General features: G+C 36.7%; 2 pseudogenes; one reads left to right on the forward strand and one right to left on the reverse strand.

Moving 5' to 3' along the window:
• The first annotated feature begins 184 nt into the window (after nucleotides 1-184).
• LOC114052494 lies at nucleotides 185-1,119 on the forward strand (annotated as a pseudogene).
• An 11,097-nt stretch (nucleotides 1,120-12,216) lies between these two features.
• LOC114051979 lies at nucleotides 12,217-12,697 on the reverse strand (annotated as a pseudogene).
• Between the last annotated feature and the right edge of the window lie 6,848 nt (nucleotides 12,698-19,545).

Here is a 19,545-nt window from a genome sequence, read left to right on the forward strand (position 1 = left end):
TGTAAAGATGTGAAGTTTTTGAGAGTGGAAGAATTTATGGAAGCAAGCCTACTCAAGAGAGGTTCCAGACTATAGAACATGCTGAATAGAATTATACTTTGCGGTTCACAACAAGAGTAGCAGTGTTTGGAATCTGCGGACATATTTCTTTTGCTTGAAGGAAGACCTTTTTTCCATAAGAATCATGATGGCAATGAAAGAGCAGCAGCAGCCACAGAAGAATAATTTTTACTTGGAATTACCCAAAGTGGAACTTTATGAGCACTTGAATGGATCTATTAGTTCTGCTACTATGAAGAAGCTAATAGCCAAAAAGCCAGACCTTAAAATTCATGATCAGATGACTATGATTGATAAAGGAAAGAAAAGAACTTTACAAGAATGTTTCCAGGTGTTTCAGTTCATTCATCAGATTAACACTAGCCCTGAAGATAGATTAATAGTCACAAAAGATGTTATTAAAGAATTTGCTGTTGATGGTGTCAAGTATCTAGAACTGAGGAGTACACCTAGAGAAGAAAATGCAGCAGGTATGACCAAAAAGTCATATGTGGAAGCTGTTCTAGAAGGCATAAAACAGTCTAAACAAGAAAATTTGGATATTGAGGTGAGATATTTAATAGCAATAGACAGAAGAGGTGGACCTTCAGTAGCGAAAGAGACTATTAAACTTGCCAAAAAATTCATCCTTTCCTTTGAGGATACTGTCCTTGGCCTTGACTTGAGTGGAGACCCCTCTGCAGGACATGGGAAAGACTTTTTGGAACCTCTTTTGGAAGCAAAAAAAGCAGGTCTGAAACTGGCATTGTATCTTTCAGAGATTCCAAACCAAGAAAAAGAAACCCAAGTCCTCCTGGGGCTGCCGCCTGACCGAATTGGCCATGGGACATTTCTTAGTTCGTGTGTAGGAGGGTCACTGAATCTGGTGGAGTTTGTTAAACAGCACCGTATACCATTAGAACTCTGTTTAACTTCAAACATCAAAAGTCAGACAGTACTTTTGTATGATCAGCATCACTTTGGATTCTGGTATGGCATAGCCCACCCTTCTGTAATTTGTACTGAGAATAAGGGTGTTTTTGCAACACACCTTTCTCAGGAGTACCAGGTAGCTGCTGAGACATTCTGTTTGACCCAGACACAGATGTGGGACCTCTCCTATGACTCTATCAATTATATTTTTGCTTCCAGCAGCACCAAATCTGAATTAAGGAATAAATGGAATAATTTGAAGCCAAAAATCTTACATTATTAAGTTTTGGAGCTATAAAGGGAAACTAAGTCACATCATGGTCCTTGGCCTGCATTTGGAACCACTTTGCAGTCATACCACCTGCCTTGAATCAGTGATTATGAAATCCTCTGAGAGTCTAAATCAGGGATTCTTAATCAGTAGATTAGAACCCATTGGTAGCTGCAGAAGCCTTACCCAGCTGATGTCTGGTTTGTCTGCTACAAATATTCAACCCCCACCTCCCACTCCCTGCAAGAGGTTATAGGAAAGGGAACTAGCTTAGCCAGTAACTTGTACCACAAGCCATATTCTCCATTGCCTAACCAGTAATCATAAGGTTTTAGAGAAATCATCCTTTTTCCTTTCATTCATTCCCCAAATATCCCAGTAGCATTAAAAGCTGTTGATGACATCTGGATCTCTCCTAAAAGGCCTGCAAAAAAAGAGAAGCAGCAATCTCTCATGGAAATCTCTCTTGCCCACTTGGACTACCGTAAGGCTTAAGACTCATTAACAGTTCTCCCTTTCTTCTTCTAAGCTCCCACACTCTAAGGAAAGAAACCACTGTAAAACAAATATATGCATGACTACTTCAACAGGAGCTGGGACCAAACTAATCAAAACTATTAAACTGGAGGAAGAAGTAACCAAGTAGGATAAGATAGAGGTATACTTGTTTTGTTGTCTAGAAATTCCACTATAATCTGGCATATGAAAGGGCTACCTGATACTACCCAAACATCAGCCATGTGCTACCCTTCTTTCTCCAGTAAAATCTGCCATCATGTCCAGTGCTCCATTTTGCTCTGCTCAGATCAGTTGCTAACTTCACATCTGGTGTACAAAGCCATGACCAGATTTGGCCATAATTTCTTAAGGATCATTACTCTTATTCTTCATGCTTCCTTGTAGTCGCTATTAGCTGCTCATTTTCTCCTAACAGTTTACAAAAAGTCTGACCTCAGGAAATTTTTCTTGGAGTGTTGAAATACAGTCACGAAGCTTCCCCCCTGGCACCCCCCCCAAAAAAGTATCAAAAGCAGATCAGGTGTCACTAAGCCATACACACAGGGTATGAGTGCTTATGTACATTGGTTTCCTTAATAATTTGTTCCCCAAAACAATAGGTGAATAAATTAAATCTTAATTAAAAATTATTTGGTGAGCTAAAAACAAAAAGAAATGATGAGCTCAATAATGTTAGAAAAAAAAAACATGGAAAGACATGCACAAAATAATGAAAAACAAAATGAGCAGAACCAGGAAAACATAGCATACAGTAATGGCAATATTGTTTTAAGAAAAACTTTGAGTGACTAAGTCATTCTGATGGAGTTGGAATCTGAGCCCCAGAAAGGAAAAACTCTGGCCCCAGAACATTTCCCACCCTTGTTAATTCTATTACCTTATGGACTCTGAACTTTCCCACATGGCCAAATCTCTGGGGGCTATGGTCCCATCAACTGGTCTTTCATTGTGGCTACACTCAATCTCCCCTCTATTGTCTTGCCTCCCTATGGCCCCAGGCCACTTCCCACCCTTGGTCCCACCTAGGCTCCATTTCCCACCCTTGAGAATTCTATTTCCTCATGGACTACTTGGCCACTCTCCCACAGTCTTTCTGTATATAAGGTCCATCTTGTCTCCATTAAGATGCTCAGATTTTACAATCTAGCCAATAGCCCAGAGATGCTCAGATTCCTTAAGAGTCTAGCTAATATAGCGAATCTTCAATAAACTTTGCTTTTGGCTACAGGAAGGCTTGGGTCGAATTCTTTTGGGCAGGACCCAGGTATCTTGATTTTTGGGGTGCCAGGACCCCTAACCTATAGACCACATCAATTCTATTATAAATACCCAAATTAACTGCAAAGGTCCTATGAAGGAAGATGCTGTTTGCATCCAGAGCAAGAACTGACATATATGTGTATGTATATATATAATATATATATATGTACGTATGTATGTATGTATACACACATATTTGTGTTTAATGGTAGCTCTAAGTTGGAGAGGAGAAGGGAAAAAAGAAAGTTACATGATAACTTTGTTGTATATTTAAAAAGAATAGCAAGATATATGCAATAGATCTGCAGTTTCAGGTGCAATCATCTTTTTTAAAAAAAATTTCACTTTGTTATGGAAATGCTTGTTTTATTTCATAAGTTCAGAATTAAAAAAATACCAACACCCTCCCCCCCCCCAAAAAAACACCTGATATGGCCCTTTGTTCCCTTGGGAGTTCAATATCTTGCCTTCTTCTAAAGCTAGATTATGGCGTTACAGAGAGAGAATATTTCCTTAAAAATGGACACTAATCCACAGGAAAAAAAACCACATCTGCTGTCATTCAGGCCACTTACTTGACTTTCTAGATCCTCAGTATTATCTTCATTGTACCAGACCTATTAAAGTTCCATTAGATTTTATTTGCCCATGAAAAGGTTCTCTTTCAGTGAATGTTGTACCAAAGGATATATTTACTGCCAATTAAGGGAAAGAGAAAAGTCTTAACTGGACCCAAAATGCTTAAAACTGTATTAATCTAGGCCCATTGTAATGTATTGAATCCAACAAAACAAAAGAAGTCTAGATGGAAATACAGTCTTTGCCATTCAATGGTGTATCTTATAAGAAATGGCTTCCTCTTATATTGGCAATAAATATTCATTGATTCATCAGAACAAATTGAAAAGATACTCCAACAAAATAGTAAGTGCCCCATAACTTTCTTCCTCCTGACATAAGTCTTAAATGTCAAGTTTTTGTTCCTCATTCCAATGCAACTGAAAAATTGAATTCAATGTCAATTACTTTATTCCATTTTGAATATGCTTATCCTTTTAAAGAATGTGTTCTTCATTAAAATTGATTCATTTGCTATTTTTCTATTGGGTAAAGAACCTTGAACCCCCTGTGAAGAAGTCTTTACTTTGTCTGCAATGACCACAGTCTGAAGATGTGTAGAGGTTTGCGGTGCTCCTAGATGCACAGAAGCACCCCAAGATTGTGGCGCAAGGCACTGCCTGAAAGAATTCAACTCAAATCTTCTTCCAGCCAGAGAAAAAGTTTATTAGAGATAAAACATATAGGCCAGACTCCCAAGGAACCCGAAGATTAGTAATGCCTGTAGGGAGGAGCAGGCATGAGAGTCTCAGCCTTTTGGGCATGAGAAAATCTCAGCATCTAAATGGGGGCTAAGGTGGATCTTAAATACACTAAAGTAACCTTGGGTGGCCAGAGGAAGGGGGGTTGGTTGGGAAAAGGGTTTAGGTGAGAATTCTGTTTGGAAGGTCTGAGAGATTTGAATAAACAATGAGAATAGATAATGAAGGGAACTGAAAGGTAGAGGTTTGCTTTCAAAGGGAGATAAAGAGAGTAGATAAGGAACCTACAAGTTTGAGGGTTTTCTGGAGGGATAGACAAACTTCTTTTTAGGGCTAGGGGAAAAGGTGCATTTGAATAAGATTAGAAGGTAAGGCTAAAGCTTTAAAAGGGAGATAAGGGGAGTCTATAAGGAATCTACAAGTTGAGACAAAGGGGAGCCAGATTCTTTTAGGGCTAAGGAGGAAGGCGCATCTGAATAAGATCAAAAGGCTGGAGGTTAAGGCTTTGGAAGGGAGATAAAGGGCGTCTATAAGGAATCTAAAAGTTTAAGGTTTTTCTACAAATGGGAGCCAAATTCCTTTTAGCAAAAAGGGGCAAAGGTCTCAGCTTCTGAAACTGAATGATGGGCACATAACCCCATCAAGTCCATGGAATAGAACTGAATTCCAAGCAAACTGTACCAAACCATGGAGATTAGAGCAAAAGTCCCTTTGTGTAGGAATATTCCAAGGCACTGAAGATATTGTTTGGTTATACTAAATTATATAGGGATCATCTTGAAAGCTTTTCTATATTCATCTGAAAGGCTGTGTTTGCACATGCTGTGTTAAGACTCATGTAACTCAATGTTGCCTTGGCCTCAATGTAAATGAATGGGAGCTGCCTTCTTCTAAAGTTAAATGATGGCTTTATAGGGAGAGAATGTTTCCTTATAAATGGACACTATTCCACAGAAAGACAGAACATCTGCTGTCATTCTGGGCAGTTATTTCATTTTCTAAATCTTTTTTTATTATCTTCATTGTATCAATCTTATAAAGCTTCCATTAGATTTTATTTGCCTAAGAAAGGGTTCTTCTCTTTCACCAAATATTCTACCAAAGAAATCCTTACTGCCAATTAAGGAGAAGAGAAATATCTTAACTGTACTCAAAATGCTCAAAACTGGCACAATCTAGGCCTATTGTAATGTATTGAAACCAACAAAATAAAACAGGTCTCAATGAAATAAAATCTTTTCCATTCAGTGGTATATCTTATAAGAAATGATAAATCAACACAAATTAAAACAATACTCCAACAAAATAGAAAGTGCCCCATGGCATTCTTCCTCCTAACACCAGTCTTAAAATTCCACTGGTTGTTCCTCATTCCAATACAAATGAAACATTGAATTCAATGTTTATTACTTATTCCATTTTAAATATACTTATCCTTTTACAGAATGCATTTTTCACTAAAACTTGTTGATTTGCTATTTGTTTCTATTGGCTATAGAACCTTGAAAGTTTGTGTACAGAATAGAGCTGAAGCCCAAGCATTTGGTACTGAAGCATGGGGATTATAGGAATATCACTTTCTGAAGGAATATTCCAAAGCTCTGAAAACATTGCTTGGTTCCAGTAGGTTATGTAAGGATCTTCTTGAAATGTTTCTAATGGTTTTAAAGCTTCATTTAGATATCTAGGGTAAGACTCCTATGGCACAATGTTTTCTTGACTTTAATGTACATGAATGGGAGTTCAGTATCTTGCCTTCCTCTAAAGCTAGCAGAAAGCTTTACTGGGAGAAAATGTTTCCTTATAAATATACAAAATTCCGCAGAAAGGCAGAATATCTGCTTTCATTCAGGGCACTTACTTGATTTTCTAGATTCCCACTATTATCTTCATTGTATCAAGGTTATTCAAGGTCCATTAGATTTTGTTTGCCTATAAAAGGATTCTTCTGATTCAGTAAATGTTCCACCCAAGAAAATCTTTTCTGCCAATAAAGGAAAGAGAAAAGTCTTAAGAGAACCCAAATGCTAAAAATTTTCATAGTTTAGGCTTTTCATTGGAGTCAATACATTGCAATAGGTCTAGACTATGAAGTTTCTAGCATTTGAGGTCCAGTTAAGACTATTCTCTCTCCCTCAATTGACAAAAAGGATTTTCTTTGGTAGAACATTTACTGAAAGATAAGAACCCTTTTTGGGACAACCAAATCTAATGGAACCTTAATAGATTTGATCAAATGAAGAGATTAATGAGGGTCTAGGTCTGGGAAGTCAAATAAGTACCCTAAATGACAGCACATGTATGTGTGACATGTTCTCCATTTGTAAGGAAACATTCTCTGCTTGTAAAGCTGTTGCCTAACTTCAGAAGAAAGCAAGATACTGAACTTCATGCATTTACATTGAGACCAAGGCAACATTGGGCCCTATGAGTCTTACACTGGATTTCAAAAGGCAGTCATTCAAAACAGTGTTGGAAAGCTTTCAAGAAGATTCCTATATAATCTACTGAAGTGAAGCAATATCTTCAGTGCTTTGGAATATTCCTTCACAAAGGGACTTTTGCCCTAATCCCCATGGTTCAGTACTCATTGTTGAGGATTCAGCTCTATTCCATGGACTGTGGTCATTACAGAGAAAGAATAAGATCCAAACAAGGGCATTCAAAGTTCTTTACGCAAGAGAATCAAACCAAATAGATCTGTAGGAATGAAGAACACATTCTTTCAAAGAATAAGTATATTCAATATAGAATAAAGTAAAAACACAGAATTCAATGTTTCATTTGCATTGGAATGGCGAACAATGACTTGATGTGTAAGACTAGTTTTAGGAGAAAGAATGTTGTGAAGCACATCCTATGTGTTTGCCTCCATTTTCAGTTTGTGCTGGTGAACCAATCGCTATCTCTATTGACTACAAGGGGAAACCTTTTAGAAAGCAAACCATTGAATGGGAAAGATTCTATTTCCTCAAGACCTGTTTTGTTTCATTGGATTGAATACATTGTAATGGGCCTCAATTGTGGAGTTTCAGGTATTTGGGGTCCAGTTAAAATTTTTCTCTTTTCATCAAATGATGGAAAGAGTTTTCTTTGGTAGAACATTTACTAAAAAGAAGAACTCTTGTTGGATCAACCAAATCTAATACAACCTTAGTTGACTTGATCATTTGATGACAATAGTGAGGATCTAGGAAGTCAAATAAGTACCCTGACTGACAGTAGGTGTTCTAACTTTCTGTGGAATTATGTCCATTTGTAAGGAAATATTCACCACTTGTAAAGCTTTTGCTTGGCTTTAGAGGAAAGCAAGAAAATGAGTTCCAATTAATTTATATTGAGACCAAGGCAACATTGGACCCTATGAATCTTACAATCTCACAAGGCAGCCTTTCAAAATAGTGTTGGAAAGCTGTCAAGAAGATCCTTATGTAATCTACTAGAAAGAATCAAGGTCTTCAATGTCTTGGAACATTCCTTCACAAAGGGACTTTTGTGCTAATCCACACGTTTCAGTACTGATTACTTAGCATTCAGCTCTATTCCATTGACTGAGGTCATTACAGAGAAAGCAAAGTGATCTAAACAAGGGCTTTCATAATTCTTTACCAGTAGAGCCAGAGTAAACAAATCAGTTTGAATGAAGAACACATTCTTTTAAAGGATAAACATAGTTAAAAAAAGAATAAAGTAAAAGTAATTGAATTTAATGTTTCATTTCCATTGGTATGAGGAACAAGAATTTGATCTTTAGGATTAGTATTAGGAGGAAGAATGTTATGAGGCACATCCTATGTTATTTGAGGGCCTTTTCAATTTGTGCTGGGGAATCAATGACTATATATTGTTGCAACAAGTGAAATCTTTTCTTAGAAGGTAAGCCATTGAATGGGAAAGACTATATTTCCTTAAGACTTGTTTTGTTTCATTGGATTCAATACATTGCAATAGGCCTAGACTGTGGAGATTCTTCCTTTTTAGGTCCAGTTAAGACTTTTCTCTCTTTTTTTTAAGACTTTTTCTCTTTCCCTCAATTGGCCAAAGGAATTTTCTTTGGTAGAACATTAACTGAAAGAGAAGAACCCTTTTTACACCAATGAAATTTCATGGAACCTTAACAGGATTGTTATAATGAAGAGAATAGTGAGAATTTAGGAAGTCAAATAAATGCCCTGAATGTCATCAGATGTTCTAACTTGTTGTGGAATTGTGTCCGTTTGTAAGGAAACATTCTGTTTTTGTAAAGTTTTTGCCTAGCTTTAGAGCAAAGCAAGATACTGAATTACCACTCATTTCCATTGAGGCCAAGGCAACATTGGAAGTTGAAAGATAGCCCAAATCTACTGGAATGAAGCTATGTCTTCAATGCCTTGGAATATTCCTTCACCAAGGGATTTTTGCTCTAATCCCCACGGTTCAATATGGATCACTTAGGATTCAGCTCTATTCCATTAGAGAGAAAGCAAAGAGATCCAGAGGAGGTTCAGGGTTCTTTAATAAATTGAACCAAAGCAATTCAATTTGATAAATTTGAATGAAGAATACTTCTTTCAAAGGATAAGCATATTCAAGACAGAATAAAGTAAAAGTCATTGAATTCAATGTTTCATTAGCTTTGTAATGAGAAACAAGAACTTGATGTTTAAGACTAGTGTTAGTAGGAAGAATGGTACGAAGCATAGTGCTATATTTTGAGTTCCTTTTCAATTTGTGCTTGTCAATTAATGACTATCTCTACTGGCTACAAGGGAAAACTTTTTCTTAGGTGATAAATCACTGAGTGGGAAAGATGGTATTTCCTTAAGACTTGTTTTCTTTCATTGAATTGAATACATTGCAATAGGTCTAGACTTTGGAGTTTCAAGTATTTGTGGTTCAGTTCAGAATTTTCTCCTTACATCAATTGGCAGACAAGATTTTCTTTGGTAGAACATTTACTAAAAGAGAAGAGCCCTTGTTGGGCAAATCAAATTGGACGGAACCTTAACTGACTTGATACAATGAAGAGAATAGCGAGGAACTAGGAAGTAGATAAGTGCCCTGACTGACAGTAGATGCTCTAGCTTTCTGTGGAATTGTGTCCATTTGTAAGGAAACATTCTGCGCTTGTAAAGCTTTTGCTTAGCTTTAGAAGAAAGCGAGATACTGAACTTCATACATTTATGTTGAGGCCAATGCAACCTTGGACTCCATGAGTCTTACACTGGATATCACAACCAGCCTTTTAAAACGGCATTGGAAAGCTTTCACAAATATCCTTATATAATATACTGGAATGAAGCAATGTCTTCAGTGCCTTGGAGTATTCTTTCACAAAGGGACTTTTGCTCTAATCCCTATTGTTCAATACTCATTGCGGAGGATTCAACTCTATTCCATTGACTGTGAAGGAAAGAGATCCAAAGAGGGTGTTCAACGTTCTTTACTAAACAGAGCTAGAGTAAATAGATTGATTTGTATAAAGAACACATTCTTTCAAAGGATAAGCATATTCAAGACAGAATAAAGTAAAAGTCATTGAATTCAATGTTTCATTTGCAATGGAATGAGGAACTAGAAGTTTGTGTTTAAGACTAGCGTTAGGAGGAAGAATGGTATGAAGCACATTTGCTGCTTAGTCCCTTTTTGCTTTGTGCTGGTGGATCAATGGCTCTCTCTAGTGACTAAGAGGAGAAACATTTTCTTAGTAAATTACTGATTGAAAAAGATTGTTATTTCCTTAAGACTTATTTTATTTCATTGATTGAATACATTGCAATAGGCCTATACTGTGGAGTTTCTATCCTTTTCAATCCAGTTAATTCTTTTTTCTTTCCATCAATGGGCAGAAAAAATTTTCTTTGGTAGAAAATTTATTGGAAGTGAAGAACCCTTTTTGGGCAGACCAAATCTGATGGAACCTCAATTGGACAGATACAATGAGAATAGGATCCAGAAAGTAAAATAGGCGCCCTGAATAACAACAGATATTCTAGCTTTCTACGGAATTGTGTCCATTAGTGAAGAAACATCTTGTGCTTGTAAAGCTTTTGCTGAGCTTTAGAAGAAAGCAGCATACTGAAATCCCATTCATTTCCATTGAGGCCAAGGCAACATTGGACCCTAGGAGTCTTATACTGGGATGTCAAAAGGTGGCTTTTTAAACAAGGGTTGGCAAGCTTTCATGATGATACCTATGTAGTCTACCAGAAAGAAGCAATGTCTTCAGTGCCTTGGAATATTCCTTCACAGAGAGACTTTTGCTCTAATCCTCATGATTCAGTATCCATTGCTGAGGGTTCAGCTCTATTTCATTGACTATGGTCATTACAGAGTAAGCAAAGAGAACCAAATAAGGGAATTCAAAGTTCTTTACACAAGAGTATCAGAGCAAATCAGTTTGAATGAAGAACATATTCTTTCAAAGAATAAACATATTCAAGAGAATAAAATAAAAGATGGAATTCAATATTTCATTTGCATTAGAATGAGGAACAAGAACTTTTTGTTTGAGTGTTGGAAGAATGGTATGAAGCACATTCTATGTTGTTTTAGTTCCTTTTCAATTTGTGCTGGTGAATCAATGGTTCCCTCTAGTGGCTACAAGGAGAAACGTTTTCTTAGAAGGTAAATCATTTCATGAAAAAGATTGTATTTCCTCAAGACTTTTTTCTTTTAAATTTAATTGATTTAATACATTGCAATAGGCATAGACTGCTGAGTTTCTAGCATTTGGGGTCCAGTTAAGACCTTTCTTTTTCCCTCAATTGGCAGAAAGGATTTTCTGTGAGAAAGTGAAGAACCCCTTATGGGCGAACCAAATGTGATGGAACCTCAATTGGATTTATACAATGAAGGTAATAGTGAGGATCTAGGAAGTCAAATAAGTGCCCTGAATAACAGCAGATATTTTTACTTTTTATGGAATTGTGTCTATTTGTGAAGAAACATTCTGTGCTTGTGAAGTTTTTGCTTAGCTTTAGAGGAAAAGCGAGATACAGAACTTCATGCATTTCATTGAGGCCAACGCAAGATTAGGCCCTATGAGTCTTACACTGAATGTCAAATGAGTGTTGGCAAGCTTTCATGATGATGCCTATATAATCTACTGGAAAGAAGCAATGTCTTCAATGCCTTAGAATTCCTTCACAGAGAGACTTTTGCTCTAATCCCCTTGGTTCAGTACCCATTGCTGAGGATTCAGCTCTATTTCATTGACTGTGGTCATTACAGAAAAAGAAAGGGGAAAAGAAGGCCTGTTTTACATTGGAGTCTTGTAAAAGCAAACATACATACACACACACAATGACAACAGCAACAACAAAAGATGAGGCCCTCCTCAAAGAGTAACGAGTAGTTCCTTATTTTCCAGGCAATGGTGATTTGAATGAACAGATTTCATCAGCTAAGAGATTCTACTGGGACCAGGAAAAGCTAGGAAGTAATTGCAGCCACATTTGAGCTCAGGTTGGGCATGACTGAAATGACTGAACAACAACAACAACAACAAACAACAACTCTGACTCCAGGCTCAGTGCTCATTCATTGCACCACTGTGTAAATGTTAATACGTACTGTTATTATTAAGAACCAATGGAAGGACATTTTTTCTTGTACCTGATGTTCTATTTTTTTTTTAGACTGGATCTCTCTATCTTACCTAGGCTGACAGTTCAGTCGCTATTCATGGTTTGATCCTAAGTATTGATTAGTGCATTTTTTTAAAATTAATACAGTATTTATTTGTCTTCCCTCTGTCAAACCCTGACCCATGACTTTCCCCAGGGCTGCCTGGTAATATGGAGGGGGAGATATACACAGGTTGGAAGAGACATAGAAGGACCAGGATGAGGAGGAGGAACGTTCAGAAACATTGGGGGAATAGAAATGACTCCATCACATGTCGAAGAGGATGAGGAAGGCCACCATCAGGCAAAAGAACCCCCATGGCTTCAGAAAGGGCAAAGCCTAGGATGGTATAGGAAAAGAGCTGCTGCTTCAGAGAGGGTTTCCTGGCATAACCAATGACGAGACTTCCAAGCACAGTCTCAATCCCAGCTTCAGAGCCAGCCATCCCAACAGTGACAGCCCCAACCCTGATGAACTTGGCTGCTGTGTCAATGTCCCTTGAGATGGTGTTAGTTTGGAATCCATATTTGGGGCCAAGTGAGGTCAAGGGACCTGATGCTGCCAACATGCTGAGGTTCTCATCTGTCCGAACCTCTGGCTGTGTTAGCATCACTGTAGATAACAGTCTACTCAGCAGCTGAGAGCTGCTTATCACAAGGGGTAGAGATGAACTTGACCCAGGAGCACATTCTCAGGGGGTGAGGGGTAAAGCTGAAGAGCTGCCAGCAGAGCAGAGGAGACAGAGAGGGGAAGAAATTATATCTTTTTTTTTTAAAAATTTTGTGAGGCAATTGGGGTTAAGTGACTGGCCCAGAGTCACACAGAGTGTTATATGTTATGTGTCTGAGGCCGGATTTGAATTCAGGTCCTCCTGACTCTAAGACCAGTGCTCTATCCACTGCACCACCTAGCTGCCCCCAGAAGTTTTAACCTATTCTGTTTATTTGACCTGGGATGGGTCACCCCTCCTTGGGCAGTCTGGTGGCCCTCTGCTCTTGGGAACTCACAATATTGGTGCCAGATTTAGTGTGAACCAACTATTGACTGACTTTAGTCCTACTGAAGTTCAGAACTCCTGAAGTCAAGGGATACACCAGCTTCAGCCTCCTTAGCAAGATGGTACAAGTGTGTACCACTATGTCAGGCTCTCTGATTCTCACGAATAACAAGAAAATGGTTGCTGGAGAGGAAATTATGGGATTTGGGGGAGGAGGGCAGAAAAATTCACTTTCTTCATCTCTAAAGTGAAGGGGTTGAACTAAATCCTATGTCCCTTCATGCTCTGAATTCTTTTTCATAAAATAAATTTTATTGATAAATTTTGATTTTGTCACCCAAAATTTCCTTATGTATATCCCTATCCTTCTCTTGGAGAATGTTGTCTTGTATAGTCATTTTCTTTTATTATTCTGTCCTGCCCATTATACCTCCCTCCATTCCTCACTGAGAATATTAAAAAAAAAAAGAAGAAGAAGAAAAGAAAAGAAAAAGAAAGTCCACAATATAAAGCTGCAGAGGCCCACAAAACAAAATCTCACATTGGCCAAATCTGAAAATATGTTCTTATTATATTTTAAAATAATTGACACTCCAATAGGAGATGGTTGGTGTATTTCATCTTTTAATAACCAACTAGGTGGCATAGTGGATAGAGCAAGAGAAATGGTATCAGGAAGACCTCAGTTCAAATTCAGCCTCAGAAACTTACTCACTAGGGCAATTCATTTAATGGATGCCTGCCTCAGTTTCTTCATCTTAAAATAGGGATCCTAATAGCACGTACCTTCCAAGATTGTTGTGAGGATACAATGAGATAATATTTTTAAAGCACTTTGCAGGTCTTAAAGCATCACATAAATGCTAGTTATTATTATTCATTTATTCATTCTTCTGGGCCTATGTCTTACCAACGTGTTAGAGTTCTAAAGTCACAGCTGTTTTTCTCTGTTTGCATTGCATAAATTGTTCTAGCTCTGTTCACTTTACTCTGCATTAGTCCACAAAGTTCCTAGTTTCCTACGAAACTGTTCATTTCATAATTTCTTATGGCACAACAATATTCTATTATTTTCATATACCATAATTTGTTTAGCCCATCCCCAAGATGAGGATGTAGCCTTACTTTCAAATTTTTGAGAAGCATGAGAAGAACTGCTACAAGTATTTTTGTACATCCTTTCCCTCTTTTTCCCCCTCTGTGTAGGCTTAGATGTAGTGTACCTGAACTAAAGTGTATGCACAGTATAATAACTTTTTTTTTGCATAGTTCCAAAGTACTTTCCAGAATGATTAGACCAGTTTAGAGCTTCACTGATATTGAATTAATATACCTCTTATCCCACACACCTTCCAACATTTTTCTTTTTTTGTCATCTTTGCTAATCTGATGGATGTGACTCAGAACCTCAGTTACCTTAATTTGCTTATTTCTGATTATTAGTGATTTAGAACAATTTTAAATGATTGTTGATAGCCTGAATTTCTGCCTTTGAAAAACAGCTGTTCATTCTATTGAGGATGATTCTTAGTCTTCTAAACTTGAACAAGTTCTTCATATATCTCAGATATGAGATTTTTATCAGAGAAACACTGGAAAGATTTTCCCCAATTACCCATTTCCCTTATGTTTTTAACTTTATTAGATTTATTTTGCAAAATTTTAAAACTTAAAAAATATTTAAAAATAATCAAAATTGTTCATTTTCTTTTATGTGATCCTCTCTATCATTTATTTGTGAGTTCTTCCCTTATCCATAGATTTAAAGGATAATTTCTTTCTTGCTCTTCCAATTTATTTATGATTAAGACATTTATCCATTTGGAGGTCATCCTGGTGATAGTGTGATATGTTGGTCTGAACTTCATTTCTGCCAAACTGCTGTACAGTTTCCCAGCAGTTTTTGTCAAATAGTGAGCCTTTCTCTCAGTAACTAGGGTGTTTGCGCTTATTCAACAGTAGGCTTCTGTGCTTGTCTGCTTCTGCATGTTGTATGTTTAATCTGTTCCAGTGTTCAACCCACCTCCCCTCCCCGTCCCCCCCGTCCTTTTGTTAAACCGGTACTATATCTCTCTAATGATAAGTGCTTTACAGTACAGTTAGAGATTGGTACTGATGGACCTCTTTCCCTCACACTTTTTCCCATTACTATTCTTGAAATTCATAACCCTTTATTCCTTCATGTGAATTAAATTATTATTTTTCTAAGTACCAAAAATATTCTTTTAGGAATCTGCTTGGTATAGCACTGAATAACTTAATTGACTTAGGTGGTGGTGTTATTTTTATTATATTAGCTCACCTTAACCATGACCAATTAATATTTCTCCAATTATTTAGGTCTGTCTTTACTTGTGCAAGGAATGTTTTTAGTTAGATTCATGTAGTCCCTGGGGGAATCTTGGTAGATACACTCCCAAATATTTTATAGCTTTTGTTGTTAAATGGAATTTCTCTTTTTAATTCTTCTTGCTCGGTTCCATTGGTTATATATAAGAATGCTGATGACTTATGTGGATTTATCTTGTAATTTTATTGGTTATTAATTATTCTCTTTTGGGGGTTGATTTTCTGGGGTTTGTCAAGTATACTATTGTTACCATCTGCAAAACCAGATAATTTTGTGTCTTCTCTGCTAATGCTTATTCCTCAACTATTTTTTTTGTCTAATTGCTATAACTAGCATTTCTAGCACTATGTAAAATAGTTATAATAATGATTGACATCCTTGCTTTACCCCTGCTCTGATTGAAAAAGATTTTAATTTCCCCCACTACATGTTATATTAGCTCTTATATTTAGATGAATAGTATATTATTAAAATAACATTACTATATTGAATTTTATTTAAAATAAAATTGTTTTATTAATAAAACAATTTATTCCTATTATTTCTAGTATTTTTTAATAAAGTTATTTATAAAAATCTTTTAAATATCTGTTGATATAATCAGTTTTATAATTTATGTTATTAACATGTTTTATTATATTTATAGTCTTCCTTATGTTGAACCAACCTTATATTTCTTGTATAAATCCAACCTGACCATAGTGTAAATCATTCTAATATGTTGTTGTATCCTACTTGCTAATATTTTATTTAAAAATTTTTATTAGGGATATTGGGATATAGGAATATTAGGGATATTGCCTCTCACTGGGTTGGGTAACAAAGTCATGTTTTCTATTGTAGAAAGAAATTAAAAGAGTTCTTTCTTTATATATATACATATATATGTATATATGTACATATGCATATATATATATGTATATATATATTTCCATTTTTTGGTGAGGCACTCGGGGTTAAGTGACTTGCCCAGGGTCACACAGCTAATAAGTATCAAGTGTCTGAGGCTGAATTTGAGCTCAGGTTCTCCTGACTCTAAGAATGGAGCTCTATCCACTGCACCACCTAGCTGCCCCTAGATGGGTACTTTCTTTTCTCATTTTTGTAAACAATACATGCAGTGTTAGACTTAATTGTTTGTGAATGTTTGACAGAATTCACTAGTAAATCTCTTTGGTCTTAGAAATTTTTTTTTACCATTTAAGGGAGTTCATTTCTGGTTTGTGCCATTTCTTTTTCTCTTGTTAGGTTATTTAAATAGTTTTCTCTTCTTTTGTTAACCTGGGTAATTAATATTTTTGTAAATATTCATCTATTTCTGATAAGTTCTGAGTTTCAAGGTCTAAATTCTATAAGAAGCCCTTAGTAACAGAGAGGCAAATCATAGCTTGATATAAGGAAAAACTTCCAAAAAATTATAGGTGTGCAAGAATAAAAGGAGCTGCCTTTGGAGACCATGACCTGTCTATAACTGGAAGTCATCAAGGAAAGGCTGTATAACATTTGCTTAGGATGTTGGAGAAATTCTTGTCTAAGGTCATGCTGGACTAAATGACTTCTGAGGTTGCTTCCTCACAAGTAGATATTATTATGACACACATTTTACAATTGAGGAAACTGAAGGAGATAGCAGCTAAATGACCTGCACAGGGTAGCTAGTTTCTGAGTCTGGATTTTAATTTAGGTCTTTATGACTCCAGGCCCAGGGCTCTATCAACCATAGTGCCTATCTACCTTTAGGCAAAGAGAATCCCAGCGTACATTCACAGAATAATTTAAATAGTATTCAGTATCTTAGCTGCTTCAAACAGATTGTTGATAGACAAGTCTCAGTGGGATATATAATTGCTTTTTAGCAAGACGGCTAATGAGCTATGTTACATTTCTTCTCTGTTGGTATTGTTAGATCAAACAGCCATAATTGATTTTTCTAATGACCTTTCTCCAATAACAATTCTTCTCTTGGTTCCTGTCCCTTCTTGCCCTACTTAGTCACTATTTCCCTGGTACTTGAGTAAGACCTGTCATTGCTCACAAATTCAATGGTAAAGGAAGAAAACATTCAAGAGAGGAAAAAAATAGCTTTGGGCTGAGTACAAGCCTAGTTAATTGAATTGACATTCCCTGTGGGGAGATGTGATGCTTGACAACCATTTTTTTTTTCAGGGTAGAGAAGGTCTGTTCTGTGCCATTAGTCATTGAAATAAAATCTTATCACCTCGAGACCTGCATGAAAGAGGTCCCCAGCCAGAAGCTACCTCTTATTTCACCTGCTGTGGCACCTGAGTTCATCAACTCTTATGGCTCAGCAGCCACTCCGGGGACTCTCAAAGAGTAAGTCATCTCTGACCTATCTCCCAATTTCCCTCATGGTCAATTGGAATGCTGGTTCTGCATGCTGGAGGATGGTTTCAGTATATTTGCTTGATGGATGCTTGCTGAATTGAATTGAAATAGAAATGGCAGAGCTTGGACCAGAACAAATGAGATTATGCAGAGTCTAAATGACTTAACCAAGATCATAGAGGTAGTAAATGGACACCTGGAATTTGAATCCAGATATGCTATCTCCAAGTCTAGACCTCTTTCCACATTGTTTCTCTGTATTCCAGCACTTAGCACAGTGTGTAATACACAGTAAATAATTATTAAATGCTTGGCAGTTGCTTGGTTGATTTTTAAGAAAAGTACGCAAGGAAATATGAATAAAGTTGATGAGAAACCTGGCTCCCCAGACAAAGGTTTCAATTTGTGAGGCAAAGGGGCTGGTGCCCAAACCAGAAAGAAGCCAGCACCTCTAGAGATCAAAAAAGGGTTTACTATAAGATGCGTCTGGAATCACACCTAGAACAGGATGATATTGTGATAGCTCAGATTGGGGTTGTAGGGTGAGAATGGGCTAAAACATAATTGTGACAGCCATAACCTTCAGAGTCATGGCCTCAAGTAAAGCACTTTGGCCATTAGGTAGTAACACCTTATTTTGCAATTGGCATAGTGAGAAGAGCTCCCTGGGGTCAGGGAGATCTTCATTCCTACAGATCTATTTGCTTTGGTTCTCTTGGGTAAAGAACACCCTGTTTACCCTATCCCTCCTTACTCCTCTGCTTTACTTCTACCAGCTACCTTGCCCTCCTATTCCTTAAATTACCCACCCCTCTAGGAGTCCCCTCACACTATCCCCTTGCCCTCTTATTTCTTTCTGAATTTAGAAGACTTTTATACCCTTCTAGACATATATGTTGTTCCCTCTTTAACCCATTCCCAATGAGAATAAGGTTCTAGCACTACCAGCCCTCCCTTCTACCAGCATCTTCTGCATCAATTCTTCCTTTTATGCTTCATTTGTATGAGATAATTACTCCTTTTTGTCTCTGCCTATACAGTTTTTTTAAAAGAATCACCTCATTATTCATAGTTCAGTCTAAGCCTTTCTTTCAAATACCCAAATAATGATGACAGTCAGAAGAGTACTGATAACATTTTCACATACAAGAAGTAAACAGTTTGACCTTATTGAGTCCCTGATAATTGTTCTTTAATATTTACCTTATATTTCTCCTGGATCTTATATGTCAAATTTTCCATTAAGTTCTACTGTTTTTGTCACAAGTCTCTGAAAATCTCAGATATGGTTTACAATGAGGTAGTACAGTGGATAGAGCTTGAAGGTGGAGTCAGAAAGACCTGAGTTCAAATCCAGACTCTGATACTTACTACCTGAGTGACTCTAGGCAAGTCACTTAAGCTATTCTGCCTCAGTTTCCTCATCTATGTAATGAGGATAATTATAGCACCTCCTCCCAGGTTTTTGTGAAGATAAAATGAGATAAAATCTTGAAAGTTCTCTGTAATCCTTAAAGTGCTATATAAATGCTACTTATTAATACTATTATTAATATTATAATCATGAAACTATCCTATATGGTTTTGTTTAGTCTTTTTATAGAATTTTAAATATTCTGAGCAGCAAGATAATTTCTTGGAGCCTTAGTTTCCTCATCTACAAATTGGAGATATCAAAATTTGCATCAGCTACCTAATTCATTGGATAGTTGTTATAAAATCTTGAAGCCCTAAACTGTGCTGTATTTTATTTTTGTGCCCTTACCTCCTAACATGATGCCTTGTGTAGAGTAGGTGCTTGATAAATGTTGAATTTATAAAATCAAATGATATAAAATTTATATCAAATAGCTTCACAACCATAAAGTATTACATACATATAAGGCATTAATATTATTATAAT

This window comes from Vombatus ursinus, unplaced genomic scaffold, assembly GCF_900497805.2.
Source record: "Vombatus ursinus unplaced genomic scaffold, bare-nosed wombat genome assembly UNPS02014807.1, whole genome shotgun sequence".
NCBI classification, from domain to species: domain Eukaryota; kingdom Metazoa; phylum Chordata; class Mammalia; order Diprotodontia; family Vombatidae; genus Vombatus; species Vombatus ursinus.